The 24,846-nt window shown below is 34.1% G+C and overlaps 1 pseudogene; it reads left to right on the forward strand.

Moving 5' to 3' along the window:
- Window positions 1-242: 242 nt before the first annotated feature.
- Window positions 243-21,133, forward strand: LOC149528452 (uncharacterized; annotated as a pseudogene).
- Window positions 21,134-24,846: the final 3,713 nt, after the last annotated feature.

Genomic DNA, 24,846 nt, shown 5'->3' on the forward strand with positions numbered 1-24,846 from the left:
TCCCATCAATCCATGAATCTATTCTAGAAGAGGTAGAAGAAGATGATGAGGATGAAGAAGATGATCTACCTTTGAGTCAAAGGACTTGGCTAGGAAAAGCCACAAAGTAGGAATGAAGGAGGAGAAGTTCCAAAATCACACCATCATCTATCCATGATGAACACATGTAAACCACTACATCAAAAGGTGAAATACAATAGTGGATAGATGAGCAGGATGTGGAGGGCAATGATATCTTTAAGATGTCAGATTTTGACTTTATGCCTGGTAGGTACTCAATTGGTCAGGGACAAGATCAGAGACATGCCCACTGATCATACTCAACAAGAGGATTGGACTTAGATACCCACAAATCACAAGGAACTGAGATAGTTTTTGAATCCCAACTGCAAGTCACGTTTGGTGGAAACAAGGGATTGGCTACCCCTCTTCCTCCATGTATAGAAGATCAACAAGTCCAAATGGAGAATCAAGAAGAGCCACAACAAGTATCCACTAAGGAATTTTTAGAAGAAATAAAAATGAGTGAAAAACCTCAACAAACTTCTCAAGACACAGAGGTGAGGACTATGGACTCCATAGAAATAGAGACTCCTAGTGTGGATCCTTCATAGAAGGAGAGGACTCAAAAAACAAGTGATAAGGGGAAGGGAATTGTAGAACAAACTCCTTTATCCTCTAAAAAAAAATCCCTAGTACAACACATCCCAAGATGGCTTAGAAAATAACTGATAAGAAATAGGAAGCAACAATTCACCATCAAGGAGGAAGATAGAATGGAACTGATAGAAGTTCTAAGGAAATACGATTCACCTCCGAAGGATGCATAAGCATTAGCCTTTTTTATGAGTGATCAGAATTAAGACCTTTTTGCTCACATAGCTATCCCTCCTCCATAATAAAATGTAGAAGAATTGACTCCAAGGGATTATCTGATCTAGGAAGTTTTTGTCAAGAAGCCAATCTTGGAAACCATGAAGCTAATGGTAACAACTGGGATGAAGGAAGTGTTCAAAAGCTTGGAAGAAGAAGGGGTGGAATTCATAACACTTAAGTAGAAAAATGAAATCATAAAGAGATATTTGAGTGAAGTTGGTGGCCCCTTGGATCCCACTAACCCTAAAGAAACCCTAAATGCAGCTATTCAGAGAAGGGATAAAGGTATAGTACAAATGAACACATTTTTGAATGCTTGTCAGTAGTGGCAGGAAAGTTTTGAGGAAAAAGGCATATTGATTATCCAAGGAAATTTGAAGTTATTACACATCATGAAGGATAATGTGGACAAGCTAGGAGCAATTTTGAATCAAGATTTTTGTTTGATGGATGAAGTGCATACTTAGGGGAAAGATTTGCAGACATTACAGGCAATAAAAGGCTAGAGGTATCAAATGCTCATAGATGTATATATAGTTGAGGAGTTGGATAACCTAGATGAATGGATAGAGAAAATTGTGGATGTTAATAATGTAATGGAAACATTCCATACAGAGATCCTAGGCTCAACAACCAAGCCCAAGAGCAAATTTTGGAAGCTGAGGAACACTATGACAATGCATGTTTAGATATTTTTGTGTATGGTGCATGAGAGAAACTGATTCTAGTAGAGATAGTAGTTGAGAGATTCTAAAGGACTTTTGAAAATATTTTCAATGATGATGACATCAGAGAGGTATTCTAGATGGAAGAGGCATTATTGGAGCTTGATAGGAAACTCAGGGATTTTGCAAAAACTTATATAGAAGTAGATCATTATAGGCAAAAAGTAAAGGATAAATAAGAAGCCTTTTATTTTCTAGATCAAGCCCAATTCACTAAGATAATAGATAAATTCAAGGGAAAGTATGTAGACATAGCTCTAGGATAAAGGGGAACAAAACCCAGATGCTAGAATTTCAATTTTGACCCTTAGTGAAATTTTGCATTTTTGGGCCTTGCTTTCTGAGGTGTGCTGTTGTGCTAGGTGCACCAGGTGCAGTATTGTGCTTTTTGAAATAGTTTCTTGGAAGATTCTAAAGAAGTTAGAGGTGTGTCGATAGTTAACTACCAAGTCCAAAATTAGAGCATTCCATGCATTAGAAATGCATTCTGATGACAGTATAACTCATATGGACACCTAGTAAAGATGGAGCTTCTATTTTTGGCACTTCAAGACACTCCTACATCAACTGAAGGCTCTCTTCCTTTATGACATGTAAACTCTCATGCATCCAATTAATAATATAAAATGGATGGAGTCCTACTTAGCACCAGTTAGATAGTTTGTACATAAATAGATTTGTTTTATTAGTTTAGACGCATACGATTGCATAAAGATACCTCTCACTCTCAACACAAATTGAGGAGAATATTTCTTATAAATTTATGAATGTAACATGTATTCTAGGCCATCGTTATTTTGCAATAATATATGCTTTTGGTGCTCACATTTGGAGTGCAGTAATTCTTGACTAAGTGTGTTATATTTTGTGAATGTATTTTCATGAAGTTTGATTGAGAAATTTTTTTATTGCATTCTTTCTGGTTGTGCGATATTTTAATTCTGGTGTTTTCTATAGGTCTACAAATTCCACTAACGTATCTAGTTTGACAAGAGATTACCTTATTGTTACTTCATAGATTTTTGTCTCACATGAGCACACTTTATGTGGCTGTGTGATTTGATGAAAAGTGAAACATCATAAAGTTATTGAATTTCCCATCAATGATTGCATCGGTGGAATTATTGAAGTGTTGTTCCTACTTTCATTGGTTACCCACCAATCTTTGTGAAAGCTTAACTCACAAATGTGTTGTTTTCGAAGTTTATGTCCATTAGGATTTACTTTTCACATTATTTTCTTAAATCTCTTGTTACCCTATATTTGTTATTTGTTTTATTAACACCTTGGTTAAATTAGGAATTCATATAGTTGCATAGTTAGATTGCATTCATAAAAAAAATGGAAAAATACAAAAACATAGCTCTTTTCTATGTGTTTTATTCTTTTAACAATAAGCAGATTCTACATCTCATTTGAAGTTTTTGAACTAGCAAAGGCCTCCTTCTAAACATTCACATTTATCTTCAACTAAGCAGATTCTAGTAGGTCACAAGATCACTTCAAGAGAGGAGTTCGAAAGGATTCCTGCTATTAAGCATCATGCAAAATGATAGCTCAACAAGTACATTAGCTATAACCTTTTTTTCATATTTAACTATTTAGGTTACTTAATCCTACCACTTCTTTAGTGAAAATACAAGGAGGTTTTCCTATAAATATGTCTATAAAATACCTATTCTTTGTTATATGTATCTTCACTCACTCAATGTCTTCTCATTAGATTGAATTTACCTTGAGGAGTGCACTTTTTATTATCCTTTTCACAAATCCATGTGTTGGTCAATTCAGTTCTCATCCCAAGAATTCAACCTTGAATGTCTATGATGGAATTCTAAATTCATCAGTTAATGGAAGTGATGGTTTCTCCAAGTGGGATGGCCTATCATGAAATAATTTAAGTCACCATTTAGAGAACATAAATTTCCCTTCTTACACTAACCATTCAGAACATGTTGTGCAAATTGGAGACATGTCTGATAGTTTGTGTAACCTTCCTTTCATCAAATACCTCAACTTGAGGAGCATTGGCTTAACTATTATTGTTCCTTATTATTTTGGAAATCTCTCTCATTTTCAATATTTGTGGCCTCTATAACAATATTTTGAGAGGGATAGTCCCCCCTACAATTTCCTAGTTGACCAATCTTATCTTTCTAGATATAAGTTATAACCAACTAACTAGAGTATTGCCACCCTATTTACAAAATATCTCTTTTCTTAGGGATTTGGATATTTCCCTTAGTCAATTTGATAAGAGGATTCATCTTGTTGGTCTTTCCTCCCTTAGGCAGCTCTACACATGTCAATTTTCATTCCCTAAGTAAATTACTTCTTCATAGCTACTGATACCTTACTCTATAAAGATTCTTTGGCTCTCCCATATTACCATTTTAGGTACATTGTTTGATAATCTTTTAGAATTAAAATGTTTTTTTCTATCATATTATTTACTTAATATTAGTACAGCTTGGATTCCCCAGTTCTAGTTAGAAGGCTTAACTACAAGATCGTGTAAGTTTGAAAGTCGAATTCCTCAATGGTTAGTAACTCAATACTCATTCAAGATATTGTTATTTGCTGACAACAATATCATTGGTCAAATCCCATCCTAGTTATGGAAGAATATTTTTGAGTTGTATAGGTTAAACCTTTCAAGAAATCATTTGCATCGAAGCCTTAATATCCCCAAAAGATTAGTTCCTATAATAATAGAGTTAGATGTGTCCCAAAATGCATTGACTAGACACTTGTAGTATTTACAGCTCTTCATTGCTAATGATAGTGATCTAATTGAAAATATTCTTGTTGGCTTGTCAAGTTAGATCTAGCAAACAACAACTTGAATGGAAAAATTCCTCGATGCTTTGTCAACTATAAGGTAATTCAAAGTCCTAAATCTAGGAGATAATAATTTGGAGGGAGTTTAATGTTGTACTTCCTCCCTAAGTGTAAGAAATAATAAGTTGAGTGGAGTTTTTCCTCACTTATTGACCAATTGTAACTCCTTAAAACTACTAAATTTGGGGCACAACAAGTTTACTAGTGATATTCCATGGTTAGTTGGGAATTTATCACTACTTTTAATCTTGTCTTGATAATGAAGCGTAATCATTTCAGTGGTGACATTCCTTCATAAATTTTCCAATAGAGGAAGCTCTAGATCTTAGACCTTTCATCTAACAATAATATTAGGTTTTATTTTGGACAAAATTGCATCTGTTCATGCAATGAGTGTACATGAAAGAGACATTGGCATTAGGTTATGTTCTTAACCTAACCCTTTTGGGAAATGGATATTTTAAGTTCCATATCATGATGAATTGAACATGATGGTGAAAGGCCTAGTGTAACTATAGCACTACTCATATATTCTTTCAACACTAACACACGTAGATATCTTTAGTAATCAATTGAATGGACATGGACCTTCAAATATTGGAAAGCTAAAGGGATTGAGGTTTTTTAATCTACTAATGAACAACCTTAGTGGAAGTTTTTCACCTAGTTTGGGAGCATTGAGCCACTATAGTCTCTAGATATTTCTACAAATAGATTTTCTAGAAGAATTCCTGCACAATTTCAACCTCTTACACCATTGGCATACTTAAATTTGTGCAACAAAACCTCTTAGAAAACATCCCACAAGGAGGAAAAATGATCACATTTGAGAACACATTGTTAGAAACAATAGTCCACCAAGATAACTAAGAGGTGGGGTGGGGGGGGTGTAGGGAATTAGTTATCCAATAATTAAAACATTTTTCATCTTTAAACAAACTTAACCATTCCACCAAAGAAAACAAAATCCATCCAAAGATGCACGTGGACAATTACACTAGATATGTTGACCAGGGAAACCCTTGATCAGAGGGAAAACCTTGATGGAATGATGCCCACAAGATGATGTACTAATATAACTATTCCTTGTTAGAGGATGGACCCTATTAGGAATCTATTACAATATTTAGTCAATGAGTCCCTATTTGGAGACTTTGAATCCCTATTAAGAGATTGCAACCCTATTAGGAGTTGTGGTATAATGTATGCAAGAAGATCCCACTACCCAAACATGTAATTTCTACTACAAGAAGAGCTCACTACTCAAAGAAGTAATTTACTATTATTTTATTCTTTCCTCTGTCCTTTCCTCTATCCTGCCAATTGAACCAATCATTTTTAGACCTTGTAGACTAGGTCACACACCTTGAATCCAAATGCCAAACCTTAGATCACTCATCAAAACCTTAGGAATGAAGTTGCCTTCACTTCTGCACTACTCTACTCAACTTTGCATTTCACACTTTCTGTTGCTTATCATCGATCATTCAATCATATCAACATGTGTATTTAGTACCATGATAAAGGAAAATGTCCTTCCTTTATACCAAGTCCATAAAAAAATTCCTTAAGTTAGCTATTAGTCTTTCTCAATTAATTATTATAGGACCACATAAAGAACACGTTACACTTAGCGATAACCTTAATCTTCTTCTTTGCAATTTGAATAACTTTATGTACACACAATATTATGATGAGTGAGCCTAGCCACATCATCCTCAACATGTCTTCTTCATTTCCTCAACCTCAATCCTCAAGATATCAACTTTGCTAAGAGATATAACAAGTTTACCTGAACATGCCTCTGTAAATTCTATCTCAAAATAGACATCACCAAAATTACATAACTTCTTCTAGACTTATCCTTTCTACTTCTAATGTTAATTAAAAATACTAGATACTCCAAAGTGTCTCCCATAACCTCAGGTGGTTATCATGCTCAACTAGCTATCTGTACCAACTTGATCTTTCCATTGTTCTTCTATCAGATACCACAAAAGACATCAAATATGTTATGTTGACATCAATGACAAAGTCAATCATGAATGTAACATATCATCATCAAACCAATCTCTCCAATCTTCCAACAATCTCCTCCTTTTGGATTGAAGGAAACATAGATGAAAAAAATCTAGTTCCAAGAATGCAAACAAAAGATTGCTAGTCTTCAAATCCTCTTCATCAATCATACCCCCCCATTGATATACCTTAATGTGCTCTATACCAAATTTTCATTCTGTATACTATGCTTATGTCAAACATCTTCCTAAGCATACTACCAAACTTCTCTCCTTAGTATAATTTATTCGTGTAATACTTCTCCCCCATAGTATGATATTTTTCATGCCACACTTTTGTCCCATTCACATCAATGTCAAAGGTTTCTACAACCAACATCTCTACACCAAATTCTACAACAATTGATACTTAGCTCAAGTTTCAAGAGATACTATTCAAAACAACATCAACAAGAGTCTTCGATGACTCTTTCCATCATATATACTCCCCCATATAGGAAGCATCAATGTCCAATTTAGACAAACAATGGTGCTCTATTACCTTGGACTGATGCACTCTTGCAAATTCTTACTCTGATGTAGAAAGGGGCATAACCTCAAGCATACCTTGTAAATAATCAAAAGTCTCTTTCGGAAGAGGTTTAGTGAATATTTATACAATCTTCTATTTTGTGCTCAAATATTTCAATTTGATTTCCTTTTCTAGAAATTTTTCTCTGAACATATGATACTTAATAGAAATGTTCTTAGTCCTTGAATGCCATCTTGGATTCTTAGACATATTTACCATGCTTGTTTTGTCGCAATGTATAAAAACATGTTCACTAATTTCTATCCTTATATCCTTCAGCATCTGCTTCATCCAAATAACATGATTGCAATTATTTGTTGCTACAACATACTTTGTTTCTATTGTAGATTGAGATGCACAATCCTACTTCTTGCTTAACCAAGAAACCAATCTTCCTCCAAGAAAGAAAGCTCCTCCACTAGTGCTCTTTCTATCATCCATACTGCTTGCCCAATCTACATCAGCATAAGCACTTAGAGTAAAATCATTAGATCTATTATACCATAATCCAAACTTAGATGTTCCCTTTGGATATCTAAATATACTTTTCACTACTGCATAATGTGCTTTTTTGGGATTACCCTGGAACCTTGCAACTATTCCAACTGCATTTGCTATATCTGACCTTGTGTAAGTTAGATATTGCAAACCTCCAATCATAGATTTGTGCTTCTTCTGCTCAACAGGAGGTGTCTCATCCTTTGTAGATAACTTGTGTCTAGTTACCATATGTGTTCCAACTGGTTTACATGTTTCCAAACCAAACCTTTTTAGTAAGTCCTTCAAGTACTTACTCTGAGAAATAAAGATTCCCTCTTTATTTTGTACAATCTGCAATCCTAGGAAATATTTCATTTCTCCTATCATACTCATTTCAAATTCTTTCTTCATTTCTTCTACAAACTTCTCGCTTTCTTTATCATTGACTCCAAATACAATTCCATCAACAAATATTACCAAAATCATCAAACCATCATCAATTTCTTCCCAATATAGATTACTATCTACCATACCTTTTTTATATCCAAGCTTTGCCAAATGCTTGTCCAACCTTGCATACCAGGTTTTGTGTGCTATATAATGCTTTCGTCAGTCTGCATACTATGCCCTTGTCATCTATCAAAGTACATCCTTAAGGCTTCTCAATGTATACCTCTTCTTCAAGTTCTCCATTCAGAAATGTTGACTTGACATCCATCTAATATACTTTGAATTTCTTCTATGCTAGATAGGTTAAGAATAATCTTATTGCTTCTATTCTAGCCATTGGAGCATAAATTTTCTCATAATATATTCCTTCTTGTTGTGAGTAACCTGTACATACCAATCTTGCTTTTCAATGAATAACCAAGAAACATACCTTCATTGCTTCTAGCATCAAACTTACCAATATCATCATCTCTCTCTATGTAACACTTACTTCCAAATATTTTCAAATACTTAACTATAGGTGAGTGACCAAAACACAGTTCATAAGGTGTCTTGTTTGTCCTTCTTGACTTGCACTCTATTCATAGTGTAGACTATTGTATTCACTACTTCTCTTCAAAATGTCTTGGATACATCATTCTCTGCTAACATATCTCTTTCATCTTTTGTAACAAACTTTTTTCTTCTCTTTGCAACACCATTCTATTCAGGGGTTCTCAAAGCTAATAGCTATCCTTAAATTATATTTTATTCACAAAACATATTAAAATCATTTGAAGTAAATTCTCCTCCTCTATTTGATCATAAACATTTAATCTTCACTCTAGATTCATTCTCAACTCTATTCTTGAATATCTTAAACTTGTCAAATGCCTCAAATTTCTCTTTAAGAAATGCAACCCACATCATTCTAGAAAAATCAACAACTAGAATCATAAAAGACCTTTCACCATAGAATCCTTTAGTCTTTGTAGGACTGTTGAGATCTATGTGTACAATCTCCAACTTTGTTGTAGTGGTGAACTTTTTGCTGGGAAAAGAATTTTTGTTATGCTTTGCCAAAACACACTCCTTGCAAATTGTGTTAGTAGGCTTTATAATCTTTGGAAAATCTTTAATAGAAAACACTCTGTTAGTCATCACAACACTATCAAAGTTTATATGATAGAATTTTTTATGCAATAACTAACTGCCATCTACCTTTGTAACCAAACATGTCATTTCAATAAGATTCAACTGAAATACATTACCTCTAGATCTTGTTCCTATTCCAATTACCTTTCCATTTTTATCTTTGATCATGCATGTTTTTCTATTAACTATAAGTGATAACCTTTGTCTACTAGTTGTCCAAAGCTCAAAAGATTGTGCTTTAAACCATCAACAAAGTATACATCCTTAGTATTAGTTTTACCATCAAGAGTTATAGCTCCAATACCTTTTACTTGGCATGATGCATTGTTTCCAACTTTGACAATTTCTCCATCCTGAATTTTAAAGTCAAAAAACTTGTTCATATCACCGATCATATGATGTAAATAACCACTATGAATTATCCAATTAGATTTCTTCTCAACCTGTGATACCAAAGCTACCTTCTCTGGACTTTCTTCTTTAATTTCCACAAATACAATTTCATCATCACTAGCACTTAATGCTTGTTCATCAAAATCATTATCTTCATTTGCATACAAACACTCTTTATCTTTTCTAGGTTTATGATTTTCCTTGTACTTTTTGCCCTTTTGGGACAGTTAGATGCATAATGACCATATTCATCACAAGTCCAACATTTAAAGATTTCCATACCTCCTTTCTCTCTTCTTACAATAAGGGCTATTGCTTCATCAATCTTTCTATCTTCCTCAGATCTGTTGCTGCTAGCAAAATCTCCTGTAGCACTCATGCTCCTTAATAGGTTAGGAAGAAAATTCAAGGCACTAATAGCGATCTCTATTCTAGTCAATTCTCTAGACTATCTAAGTTCATTCTTAACTACTTCAAGTCTTCCAAGCAATGTCTCCTTTGTGAAATATTTGGTACATGATATCAACAACTATATCATCTAAACTACTGACTTAAATGGTGGTGTTAGAATCTACAATATTTTCCATATAACCTCACCATCTTCTTTGGTTCCTCCTTGAGCTTTAATACCTATAGTAATTTATGATATCTTGCCTATATATGTTCTTACAGATTCATCTTCCATCATCTTAGCATCTTGAAATGCACAAATCCAACTTTGTAGCCTCAACTTCTTAGAATGTGCATCACCTTCAAAACTATTTTTCAAATCTTACAGATTCATCTTCCATCATCTTGGCATCTTGAAATGCACCAATCCAAATTTTTAGCCTCAACTTCTTAGAATGTGCATCACCTTCAAAACTATTTTTCAAATCTTTCCAAATCAAATGTAAAGTGGCAAGTGATTTTACCTAATTGTACTCAATTTTAGGAAGTGCAGCCAATAGTGCTTCCCTAGCACTCATGTCACACATGAAAATATCTCTTTCTACTTCAGAACAACTTTCCAACTCTTTTTCTTCAATGATTTTCTTCGCTGATTTTGTCAAGATCCAATATCCATGACCGATACACAACAAATGTGTCTTCATCTTTTCCTTCCAGCTATAATAGTTTTCTCAATCAAACTTCAAACTATCTTTTCTAAATATGTTTGCCATGGATCTCCCAAAGTTGTTAAAAAAAAATTTTCAAGGACATGATGCTCTGATACCAATTGTTAGAAACAATAGTCCACCAAGATAATAGAGTGGGGGGGTGGGGGGTGAATCAGTTATCCAAAAATTAAAACACTTATCTTCTTTAAACAAAATTAACCATTCAACCAAAGTAAACATAAACCATAAAAATATGCACATAGAAAATTACAATAGATATGTTGACTAGGAAAACCATTGATTAGAGGGGAAACCTCCATTGGAATGATGCCCACAAGATGATGTACTATTATAAAGATTCCTTGTTAGAGGATGGACCCTATTAGGAGTCTATTACAACATTTAGTAAAATGAGTCCCTATTAGGAGACTTTGAATCCCTATTAGGAGATTCCAACCTTGTTAGGAGTTGTTGTATAATGTATGCAAGAAGAGCCCATTGCCCAAACATGCAATTTCAACTACAAGAAGAGATTGTTGCTCAAACAAGTAATTTACTATTATATTATTCTTTCGTCCATCCTTTCCTCCATCCCATCAACTAGATCAATCACTATTAGACCTTATAGACTAGGTCATGAACATCAAATCCAAATGAAAAACCTTGGATCACTCAACAAAATCTTGGCAATGAAATTTCCTTTGCTTCTGCACTACTTTTCTCAAATTCACATTTCATACTCTATGCTACTTATCATCGATCATTCAATCAAATCAACACATGTATTAAATACCATGATAAAGGAAAATTTTCTTCCTTTATATCGAGTCCATAAAATAATTCCTAAAGTCGATTGTTAGTCCTTCTCAATTAATTATTATAGGACCACATAAAGAACACATTACACTTAGTGATAACCTTAATCTTCTACTTTGCAACTTGAATAACTTTCTGTACATACAATGTTATGATGAGAAAGCTTAGCCATGTCATCCTTGACATGTCTTCTTCTTGTCCTAAACCTCGATCTTCAAGATATCAACTCTTCTAAGAGATATAACAAGTTTATCAAAACATGCCTCTATAAACTCTATCTCAGGAAAAACATCACCAAAACTAACATAACTTCTTCTAGACTTATCCTTTCTAATTTTGATGTTAACTAAATATACTAGATACTCCAAATTATCTCCCATAACCTTGGGTAGTTATCATGCTCAACTAGTCATCCACACCAACTTGATCTTTCCACTGTTCTTTTGTTAGATACCATATAAGATATTAAACATGTTATGTTGACATCAATGACAAACTCAATCATGAATGTAACATATAATCATCAAACCAATCTCTCCAATCTTATAGCACACATCATATTTAGAAAATTGATATTTAGAAGGATCTCCATTGCCAAAGAAATGTTCATGGCCAAAATTATCTCTCTACCATCCTTCTCTAAATGATACTCAAGATGGAAATGAATATTATGGAAATAAAATATCATGTTATGGGATTGGACTATGATTGTCACATGTAGTAGGCAGGTTTGTGCAAGATCATGGTCAACCAAACTATGTCCTTAAGTGCCAATGAAAATTTACCAAATTAGGGTTATGTCAACTTTCTATGAACTTTCTACCAAAAAATTGAGAGAAATTACTCTCTACCTAAAATTGAATTTAGTTTCTAAATTACTAGGCCTTATTTGGGAAAAAAAAAAGATTGGTCAAAAAAAAAAATTGATTTATCTTTCGATCATAAATTTCCTCCTAGGACTCATGATGACACTAATGTATGTCCTCAAGATCCCAATCCTCTAATGGAGCATAACTCTTCTCAGTCATCCCATGATCAAGATAAATCATTAAGAGTTCCTCACTTGCAAGTAGATAAACTCTTCCATGAGTTTTATATATTGGAAACTACAATTGAAACAATTCTTATGTTTTCATTGATGTCAAACCTTACTGGTAAGGCATTTTGTAACAAAGTAGAGTGTCATATCAATATGATTGATGAAGAGGATTTGAAGAGAGAGACAATTAGATGAACTAGTGAAGTTGTTGAATCAAGAGAAGTAAGTATTGTGGAACTACAATGGACACTTGATTGGTTAGTATTTGACAAGATAATGTGTTATTTGACTATTATATGAAATGAAGAAGATAAATGAGTTGAACTATAGAAGAGATGAGCTGATATGAGTCAAAATGCTAAGCATTGTCGAGTAAGAATTTACTAGGTCAATGAAGAAGTTGAAGTAGAAGATTAAAGAACCTAAGGATAACCAAGCACAATAATTTTTCCTGAGTGATAGAAGCAACCAAATGAGATGAAATGAATTAGCAATCAAGCATAGTAAAAGATGATTGAGCTAGTGTAAGTTGACAAAGAAAGAACAATAGAGACCAAGCTACCTATTGATGACCAACTTGAAGAACATATTAATGACCAAGTGTTAACAAATTAACACTTTGTGAAAGAATAAAAATTTGAGATTGACATAGTTGAATTTTTAGATTCATAAAAGCTTCTAAAAGATAATGGTTGATAAGATGACATAATTAATGCACAAATCGAGTTCATTAAGAAACCTAAGGAAATAATTTATTGGGAACTTTTTAGAAGTTTTAATAGTAGAAGAAGAAGGACAAAATGATGGACATATTTAATGAATCTAATCATACCTTAAGATCTATGGTTATGTTTAAGAGGAAAAAGACCAAGCCCGCCTATTTAAGGAGGTACAAGAGATGTTTTATGTTGGTTGTTCAACTAGCAAATTTGTTAGTACAAGTGAGGAATAGAGTTGCAGAGGAAAAGTCATAAGTTGTTGAAAGACTGACTACTTACTAAACTACCAAGCATATCAAAGATGCAGAATATGATGAAGTCTGATTTAAAATAAACCAAGAATGAGCCAAAATGAGATATGAACAAGAAAAGTGAGTTATATTTTATTTTATCAACCTAGCTATTACTTTCTAACAATTATGATAGTAAAATCCTTAACTCAAGGTTGACCTTAAAGTCATATTGTAAATCATTTACTTGAGCTAACAATCTAATAGGATACTCTAAAGACCTCTAACATGACCACTCTTGGTAATACAATGTACACCTAGTAATGATTTATCCTTGGACATTCTTGTTGGTAGATTCACTACATTTTAATTGTCAAATTTTGATAACTATACACTTTCTAGTATCGAATGTTCTTTGAAGTCTCAGCTAACCCTTCATGGATCTAAAAGGAGAAAAAATTCAAAGAGTAAGTTTGTGAATAGTGATAGTGAATCATATGATGGTCTGGATGAGTTAGAAGCATTATTGGCAAGAAGGCTACCAAGAGAAAAAGACAAATACAAAGGTAAAATTCCTATAATTTTTTTTACATGTAACAAAGTTGGTCATATTTCTTCAAAATATCCCAAAAGAAATGAAAATGAGGAAAGGAAAGACAACAAATACCAAAGAAGGAGAGACAACTGAGATAACAAAGACTGCAAAGAAAAATATAAGAAATCTTGTTATGTATTGTTGAAGAAAATGGTTCTAAAAGTGATTCTGATAAACAAGATGAAGAATTTTTTTATGTTGCAATGATAGATGAAACTAATCATGATGAACAACTTGAGAAAATTAATTTACTCTCATATTTAAGTAAAGTATTAAAAGTTTATGGATTGTTATCAATTTATAATTCACTTTTGGAACCTTTCTTATAATTAAATGTTAAATTTTAAAATAATATTAATCATATCAATTGATGAATATTTAAGTAAGCTAATATATCAACCTATCTATTTTCTTATTAGCAATCAATCATCAAAATTTTAATTGAATTCATAAAAAAACAAAAAGCAATACCAAGTAAAAGTATTGTCATTGTAACATTGATTATTCATATTTATAAAAATATCACTATAAAGAATTATTTATATTAAAATATAATATTTTTAAATTTTTCATTAATTCATTAATAATCAATCTTAACATCTTTTGGAGGGTTACTATCATTAAACAAAAAAGTAAATTATAATCAATAAACATCCATTTGTTAGAGTAATAATATATTGCCTTATTAATTAAATAATTTTGATTTAATTATTAAGTCACTTATTATCTCTAGTTTACTTAAGCTAAACTTTAGGTATATAATAATTAATTCTTTTATTAATTATTATCGTGCAACCTAGGTTTTACCCTATTAGGGTTTTGATCTCCTTTTATAAGGATTAGTCTCTTTTTAATTGAGATTCATTCACTTTCAATAATGCCAATCTCTTCTTTTTGTTCACCAAGAATGTGTCATCTATGGATGTGATGATTTTAGCCTCCATAGCTTTTTCTTCTCTCTTTCTATGATAAGTGTTTTCATCCAAGTGATTCTTGGGAGCTATGGGGTTGATCTTTCATCAACTTCAACATAGTATAAGAGCTCTATATCTTCATCCCCTATTTTGTTTATAAAAAGTTTGGATTGGCTTTCAAATCTATAATTTTTTCTTTTAGAGGGTTTCATTTATAAGAGTTTTTTTTATATTGAATCCTACGGGGGTCACCATTTTTCAGTGCACTTTGAGCGCAAATATACATTACAATTTTTCTTCCCAAATTGGTCACATTTTTTGAGGTTTTTCTTTAAAAAATAATTTACACACTTTCTAAGACGATGATTTTCTAATTTTTGCATGCAAATCGAGATTTTTTGTCTGAAATTTGAGATTTTGCATGTTTCTTGATGCAGTGATGTTTTGAATTTTTGTATGCAAATCAAGATTTTTATTAAAAAGTTGAGATTTTTAGCATGTTTCTCAAGGTGGTAATTTTTTGGTTTTTGGTACAAAAAATTATATAATTTTTGTACGTAAATCGAGATTATTTTGGTTATGCAAATTTAGAGTTTTGGTACAGAACTAACATGCTTCGTGAGGCAATTTATGATACTGATTTGCAAACTTTTTGATGCATTTTGGCATGGATCCTAAGGTGGTAATTTTTTAAAAACTTTTCCATCACTTTTTTGACCTACATGTGGTTCTTTGGCCATAACTTACTCATTTGGACCCCATTTTTTTATTCAAAACAAGTGTCCAAAAGTTGATTATGAGCCCCACATGATGGTGTAGTTTATTTAAAATTTTAATGCAATTTGGTGGCCTATTTTGGTTGTCAAAGCTAGAAGTTCTATTTTGTAGTCCAAGAGACATATTTTTGAGACATTCTATTTTCCAGATTCTACTCCATACACACCCCATTCATTATTTTTGCTTTTCTATATTCTGATGAATATCTTCATTGTTTCAGGTTTGAGAATCAATATTTTTATTTTAGATTATTTTTCTTGGTTATACTATCTATTGTATTAGTCTTATGTCACTTTTGATCTTTGTTGACATCCTTTTGTAGTATTTTTGCAAACACACTGAGATAAAGTGCCACTGTATTACATTTTGGGATCTTGTACATCTTTGAGTTTAGTTTTTCTCAGACTATATTATAAAGTTCCTTGGGGGGTTTCATGTTGGCCATATTCACCATCTTCCTTTATTAAGTGAATGTTTTGTCCATGATATTAGCGATGTGATGTGTTGATGACATGTGTCATTATAGGTGTTTGTACTTCTTTTGCATTCTTGATGTTCCTAGTTCTTCTTCTACAAGAGATAGTGCACTCAATTTCAATGTTCATTTCTTATCTCTCAACATTATAAGGGGGTTATGCTGGTTCTATTGTTTTATTGGTTTGATGGAGTGAGTTATGTATTTAGTATTTGATACTATGTACTAGGCGATTTTAGTGGTTGGATACCTATGCATTTCATTGAGATGGATCATTTACCATATAGACATTCTTTTATTCTTTTTCTTGGAGGTCACGAAGATATCTTCCATCTCTAACTGATCGGCCTTTCAAACTTAGTCTTCTCTACCAAATCATGTTCCATACAGTGGAGGTTCTTTAGACCAGCAGTTTGATAGTGTTTATAGCTTCATGCTTTAGTGGTGTTCTTCATGATCATCTTTTGTTACTATCTTTTGAAACATTCTTTCCATCTATCTTTGGAGTAAGGTTTTTCCCATGTAGTTTTCTATATTTCTCCTCCTTACAGAGATTTGGTTGTGCTTGGGTACCTCAATAGGCCCTGTTTCCAGGATCAAAATTTTCTTTCAGTAGTAGTTTTTAGGTTTTTAGCTACTCCCTAATTTTATCTTAAGGGGGGGTATTAGAGTAATCAGATGTTACATTTCTAATTAAATCATTTTGATTTAATTATTAAGACACTTAAGCTAAACTTGATTTAATTATTAAGACACTTAAGCTAAACTTTATACATATAATAATTAATTATTTTATTAATTATTATCTTGCAACTTAGGTTTTATATTGTTAGGATTTTGATTTCCCTTTATAAGGATTGATCTCTTTGTAATTGAGATTCATTAACTTTTGATAATATCAATCTCTTCCTTTTTCTCATCAAGACTGTCTCATCTATGGATTTGGAAATTTCAACCTCTTTAGCTTTTGCTTCTTTCTTTATGTGACAGATGCTTGCATGTAGGTGATTCTTTGGAGATGTGTGGTTGATCTTTCATCAACTTCAACACCTTTCACATTTATATAGATTCATTCATCATTGTCTGGTAAAAAACTCAAAAATCTATTTACATGTGTACTTTGGCATTCATTGTATATGTAATAGAGGGTTGTGGCCATGCTTCACTTCTCCACCATCAAGGGCATATGTTAGAGTTATATGAGAATCATATAAATATATTTGAAATACTTTTCACTGTCAAACCATGTTTCCCTTGTAGTAAACTATCAGAAAGATTATCCAGTGTTGTTGGAATATGTCTCTTAAGTTAGATTCTCTTTGTAACTTCTTTCAAGCAATTGTTGTTGCTCTAATTAACTTTACCTTTTAACAATGTAATTTTTATTATAAATACATCATATTTTAAAAGCAACATGGTACAACTAATTTATAAGGACCCATGCAATGAATTCTTCTCAAGACTTGGTGATCCAAACCATTATAAAACCCTAATTATTTTTTAATTTCTCTTTAGCTTTAACATAATTTTTAAAGAGTTCTTGAATGTACTTGTATGACTTTTAATGTTTCTGATCATTAAAAGAACCAAAAGGGTGTTGGCTCATGTGACAAACTATTATATTAGTAGCACATTAATAGCACTATTAAGTTTGGCACATAAACAACAACCCACCATTTGCCTCTAATATTTTTTTTTTTTCAATAAAAATTTATATTTCTTTGAAATTGCTTTGAGTGTAATTTGTTGTCCTATATAGATATTATGTCGTAACATATCAATAAATAAAATGGTGTCTTTAATGATTTAAAAAAGAAAAATTTATCCTTATTTAAAAAAAAAAATCATTTTCAACAAACAAATGTAAAATGTTTAATAGACTAATAAACACACACACACATACTATTTTATATAAAATTATAAAATAATATGTTAAAATATTAGTAAAATATTATAATGAAATGTAAAATGAATTTTATTCACAAATAAGTTTCTTAATATGACAACTATTTTCTTATAATTTTATTTTTAATAGTTATCTCAATAAAATAGTTATTAATCGATATATTTACATTATTTAAAATTTCAAATCAATTTTCTTTTCAACATTAAATGATTGAATTGAAAAAACTCTCTAATTATATTTAAAATTTATATTTAAAAAAATCCACTAAAATATATGATCACTAATATATTAGCTATTCATATTTATAAAAAAATATTGTTCCCTATCATTATCGACGCTTAAGTGACAGCTATTTATAACTACTTTTATAACTTATTATTATTATAATCTCTAAAACCGTTTTATATTACTACCTCTACACATTTATACAATTTATTTCTCGACAGTTTATTGGTGCTCACCCCTTTCAAATTGTCAATAGCTAACAGTCGAGCGTTAGCATCGATTTCTAGCCATGCAAAAATCTATCCATTGATTTCTCGCCCTGTAAAACTCAATCTATATGAAATCTTTCTCATTGTAAATAAGTGGGAAGGTTATCCTATCAGTGTCCCTCTCAAAGACTAATTCTTTGTTGTCTGCAACTTTTGCCAAGCAGTGTTTGCCTCTACCAACATCGCCCTTCTCATTGCATTTTTCATTATCCTGTCTACAAGCCCATGTATTGGTATAATCATTTGTCCTTCCAAGCAATCCCAAGCCCTTCTTTCCTTCAAAGAAGCCTTGAACGTGTCTGATGGCATTGTCAGTTCATGGAGAAATTGAAGCGACTGTTGCTCCACATGGGAAGGAATATCCTGCAGTCATGTCACCGGCCATGTAGAGCAGCTTAATTTGACTGCTTACACGGCCAGCTATAAAGAGCAGGGATTGCAGAGAGGAGTCATATCAAGTGGTTTGTGCAACCTCCCTTTTCTCAAATATCTTGTCCTGAAAAGCGTTGGATTAACAGGTAATATCCCTTCTTGTTTGAGAAATCTCTCTCATCTTCAGTTTGTGGTGTTAAGAAACAATAACTTGACAGGGATAGTTCCCCATGAAACTTGCTTCCTCATAAATCTTAGCTATCTAGATGTTAGCATCAATCAACTCGAAGAAGTCCTACCATCCTGTCTAGGAAATCTTATCTTTCTTCGTAGACTTAGTGTCCATTACAATAAATTTAATGGACAAATCCCACTTTCCTTGAACAAGCTGTCCTTCCTCAAGTTCTTGAGTATTTCTGGCAACAAATTCAATGCGAGTCTTCAACTCACTGGTCTTTCCTCCCTCAATTTGCTCTTTGCTCGTGGTTTTTCATTATCTGAGAACATTAGTTGCTCACAGTTGGCATTGCCATTGTCCTTAAAGGTTCTCTGGCTCTCCCGTATTACTATTTTAGATAATTTGTTTCACAACCTTCCAGATTTGAAACATTTGCACGTATCATACAGTGTTCTTAATATTAGCACAAGTTGGCTGCCCCAATTCCAGTTAGCAGGCTTAGATGTAGTCTCATGCAGTATTGGTGTCGATTCCCCGACTCGCTTTTCGCTCAGTATTCACTACAGAGGTTAGCACTGGCTGACGACAATATTGTTGGTGAAATCCCCTCATGGATACTCGAGAACAATCCTCAGTTGTACCTGTTCAACCTTTCAGGAAACCATTTCAGTGGCAGTCTTGTCCCAGCGAGATTAATTCGTTCAATGACAGTATTTGATGTATCTAGGAATGCTTTCACTGGAAATATGTCATCTTCTTGGCCTCCAGATCTACAGCTCCTGATGGTTAATCACAGTTATCTTGTTGGCGAAATTCCTCGAAGTTTGTGCATTTTAACTCACCTTGAAAAGTTAGATCTTTCAAACAACAAATTGAATGGAGGCATTCCTTCATGCTTTGCCGATTATAAGATGATTCAAGTGCTAAATTTGGGGCATAATAGGTTGAATGGAAGTATACCCCACGGGATATGCTCCTTCTCTCTCATTGTGAGAAACAATAAGTGGGGCCTTCCCTGTGTCAGTCACCAATTGTAAGAAAATACAAGTACTAGATATTGGGCATAACAGATTTCATGGGGATATTCCGGGGTCAGTTGGATATCTATCAGCCATTCAAGTGTTGATGATGAATGATAATCGCTTCAATGGAAGCATTCCTTCATAAATTGTCCTATTGAAACAGCTCCAGGTCTTAGACCTCTCGTCTAACAATATATCAGGTTCTATTCCCCCTAACATTTCATCTCTACGAGCAATGAGTTTCTCAGGAGAAGATGGCCATATATTATCAGATCAGTTGAATCCATTTCATGTAATTACAAAAGACAATGGGATTAAGTCATTTAGGGGGATTGGCCCTGTTGAGCCACTTATATATCAAGTTTCGTCTTATGATGATATTGACATGACTGTGAAAGGCTCAGAACGGCATTACACGTATATTTTTTCAGAATTCACAAGCATAGATCTCTCCAATAATCAATTAAGTAGAGAAACTCCATTGGATTTTGGGAAGTTCAAGGGGTTGAAATATCTAAATCTATCAATGAATAAACTGGATGGAATTATTCCATCCAAAATTGGGGAAAACTAGAGTCACTGGATCTCTCGACAAACAGGAATTCTGGAAGGATTCCTGCTGAAATGCAATTGTTGACTTTATTGGCATACTTAGATTTGTCCAACAACAACTTATCTGGTAGCATACCTCAAGGAGGACAGATGACCACATTTGATAAAACACGCTGTTCTGGAAACCTATATTTGGAAGGATGTCCTCTTCCAAAGATATTCGCTTGGCAAGAGTTTGCTCCCCATCCTCCTCCAAATGGTTTGGAAGACAGAAATGAAGATGACACAAATCAAATACTATGGTATGAGGTTGGACTGTTACTGTCACATGTAGCAGGTTTTCCCTGTGTAATGCTATTGCTTGCAGTGAGAAAGGGATAGAGAAAGAAATACTTCCAGAGGGTTGATAAGATTTTAAAGTTTCTGTTTCCTTGCAACTGCAACAAAAGATTATGAAGTCTTACTTTGCCAAGTAGGTCAAGCAAAATTATGCCCTGAACGTTGGAGCCATGACCTTGCTTCAAATTTATTCTGTTCTGTATTTTCATTGTCTTGTATTAAGGTATTACGGTGCAAATCCCGTTCATTACTACACGAATGTTTTTATGTTGTGTGTCCCACCATGGGGCGTATGCCAATTTTTCTATTCATTGTTTATGTACTGGTCTTATTATATAATATATATCGAACTTCAAAAACCAATCAAATATAAATTTAATATTTATAACTGTTCATCTATAAATTGTTTAAATATTTTATCATATATAAAAATGAAAAGATTCATTAATTGGAAAAGAGATGATGATACTGCATGATGAGCTCTGTTAGGGTTTGTACAATCTACGTTTGAACCCTTTTTGCATTACTGCTTGTCATTCCGCATTTAGTACGGGATTTTATTTTAGCTTATAATGGCCTTGGGCCTCTGTAGCCCAGCAGTTACTGCTGGTGCTAGAGCTGTTGTTGCATGTGATAATGGCCCTACCAAGCAAACGCCCGTGCAAATTTGTGCCCAAGGTATTTCACAAGGTAATTTCTCTCCTGACTTGGTTCTAAATATTTGCGCTTTTGAATCTACTTGCCAATGGCTAGAAAGCCAAACCCTTATTGGGTATTTTGTGGGTCGCACTCCATCTGAAAGCACGTTGCGTGAATGGGTATCCAAAGCTTGGTCTCCCCAGGGGATTCATCTTGAAGGGATTGAAAACCTCACTAAGGGGTTTTTTTTTTGTTTCATTTTGGTAACCCCTCTTAGGCTAAGCATATTTTCAGCCATGGGCCGTGGACAGTTTGCTCATCTCTACTCATTTTCCAGAGATGGTCTCGAGACTTCTGTGTCTCAGATGACTGCAAACTTAGGGTTCCAATTTGGGTAGAGTTCCCTGGGTTACCCATCCCTTGTTGGTCTTTTCTCACTAAAATTGCCCAATCTATGGGCAAAGTCATTTGCATTGAACCAGACAATTTTTTTAATGCCCATCCTCAGTGGAGGGTCTGTGTTGAGGTTGACCTCTCTAGGGACCTTAAAGAGACTGTGGAAATTCAGATTGGTGCTACCACCTTTTCTCAAAAGGTTCTTTACTTGAATCTCTCGAATAATTGTTTTCACTATTAACCTGCGAGTCACAAGATTAAGGATTGTCCTCTTCTTGTGCACAATCGCTCTCCAGTGCAGGAACCCAAGCTAGCTCTGGCTATTAAAAAAGATGAGTGGACAATTGTTGTCAAGAAAGGAAAGGGTGCTGCTAAGAAAAACCCTATTTTTCAAGAACTTAGCCAACCCAATTCTCGTGCGGCTCTTCTTGTGCCCTTAGCACTAGGGGCTCCTCTAGGTGTGTCGTAGCTGCCCATTTCAAACCCTGCATCACATGGGATAGCTAAGCTAGAGGTACGAGTTGCCTGCGTTCAAGTGCCTCAAGCAGTTTCTATGATTTTTTCTTCATCTCCCCGTCGTTTGCTCAACCCTAAAGGAAATAAGCGAAGAGCCATCACTTTGGGTGACTCTTCTTTTAAACCCTCGACTTTCTTACATAATAGTTTTTCCTCGCTTGAGGATGAGGAGAATATGCAAGCTGGTTTATGATAAATTTTCTCTCATGGAATGTGCAGGGGCTAACAAACTTCCCTAAAAAGTATTTTTTCTGTTATACCAAGTGTAGGCTTGGCAATATTGATGTTCTGTGTTTGCAAGAAGTTAAAGTCTTTGGGTTCCTTCTCAACTCAGCTTGCTATGTGATATGGCTAGATGGTGTTCGTTTTGCTTCTCAGCATGAAGCTAGTCGAGGTGGTCTAGTTATGCCCCTCTCCCCTCAACTTTATCCTTTTGTTATTTTTGATGGTTCTAACCTCATCTAAAGAGTAGTTTGGATTTTGTTGTCTTTTCAAAATCATTCTTTTGACATTGTCAATATCTATGCTTCTAATAATGTGACTGAGTGCTCACACTTGTGGAGGTGGCTAGCTAATTCTTTGTCACCTACCACCTGGTTATTCTGTGGGAATTTTAATATGGTTGAGCTAGCTATTGATAAAGTAGGCCTTCTACCTTTTTGATGGTCAATTAGTGAACGAGAAGCCTAGTTCTACATGCAGAACAAGTTGGGTGTTTTTGATCCCAATGTTCATCGCTGCCGAACTAATGGTGTCTAGTACACAAGGTTCAACTTTCAAGAGGGAGCTGATAGGGTCCTTAAAAGATTGGACCATTCCATGATTTCAGCTCAGTCCTTTTTTTCTTTTTCTCACATGAGTCTACTACCTATCACTCCACTCCTTGAAGTGACTCTTTTGGACCATTTTCCCATCCACTTCTCCATTACCTAGCATTCTACCCCTCCTCATAATTGTAAAACTCTTTACCTTAATACTTCTGTGCTGTCCCATCGACCCACCACTACCCATATTTTACAAACTTGGAACCTTGAACTTAGGTCCCACTCATCCTCTGGGTGGATTCAGTGGTGGAATGATGCCATCACCTGTATTGCGAGGTTTCTTCACATTTATCGAAGGCAATTGGCTACGTACCGCAAGAGATCCTATGAGGCCACTATAAAAGATCTTTGTATGGCCACTAAAGCTATTGTCATGAATCCATTTGATACAAATCTCCAGGTTCAGCTTGCCAACCTTCGCCATCAAAAACAAGTTGTAGACAATTATGTTGCCCTGGGAGCTCAACTCAAAGCCTACCTTCACTGGTTGGAGGTTGGTGATCAAGCTTCCAAGGAATTTTTTAATGCGTGGAGGGCACACTACTCTATGGTGGGGATCAAGTGCATTTAGGAGGGTCAGTATACCCTCTATGAGCTTCCTAATATTCTTCAAGCCTTTGTTTGCCACTATGTAAAAGTTTTCACAACTTAGGGTCCCTCGATGGCTAGGGACCAAGCCTTGCAGAAGCTCACTCAGGAGTACTTTAAGGAAGCTATCTTCTCCATGGTGGATGATAAGGTTCCTAGTTGTGACGGCTTCCCTTATGAATTTTATAAAGCATTTTGGGATGAGATTGGTCCAGACCTGGATAAGGTTTATATCAAGGCATACAATTCTTGTTCTCTGTGTAATCTTTTTTTTAAAAGGAATATTAAGCTCATACCTAAGGTGAGCGATCCTAAAGATACTGGCAATTGGAGACCCATCACATTGTTGAATGTTTCCTATAAGATCATTTTCAAGGCTCTCTTGCTCAAAATCCATCATCTTCTTCCTCAAATCATTTGCCCTAAACAAATGGGTTTTATCAAGTCCTGTTATATCTTGGATAATATAATTTCTCTATGGGAAGGGATGGAATGGCTTCATCATTCCAAGCAATAGACCATCTTTCTCAAAATTGATTTTGCTAAAGCTTATGATAGGATTGAGTGGCCTTTCATTCTGGCCATGCTTTAGGCTTTTGAGTTTGGCCCTACTTTTTTGCAGTCAGTCCAAACACTCTTTGGAGATGCCTCTACTTGCATCGCCATTAATGGTCGTCAATCTCAAGAATTTGGGCTTTATCATTCAATTTTCCAAGGCTACCAATTGGCACCCTCATTATATGTCTTGGCAGTAGAAGGTTTTGGGTATTTTCTCATAAATTCCATCTCCCAAAGAACGTCTCCAGGTATTTCCCTTCTAATTTCCCCTAACTAGCTTGTGAATGGTCATTTTACAGATGACTCTTT

This window comes from Cupressus sempervirens, chromosome 11 (genome assembly GCF_028749045.1).
Source record: "Cupressus sempervirens isolate cs-2001-9-10 chromosome 11, ASM2874904v1, whole genome shotgun sequence".
Taxonomy (NCBI): Eukaryota; Viridiplantae; Streptophyta; class Pinopsida; order Cupressales; family Cupressaceae; genus Cupressus; species Cupressus sempervirens.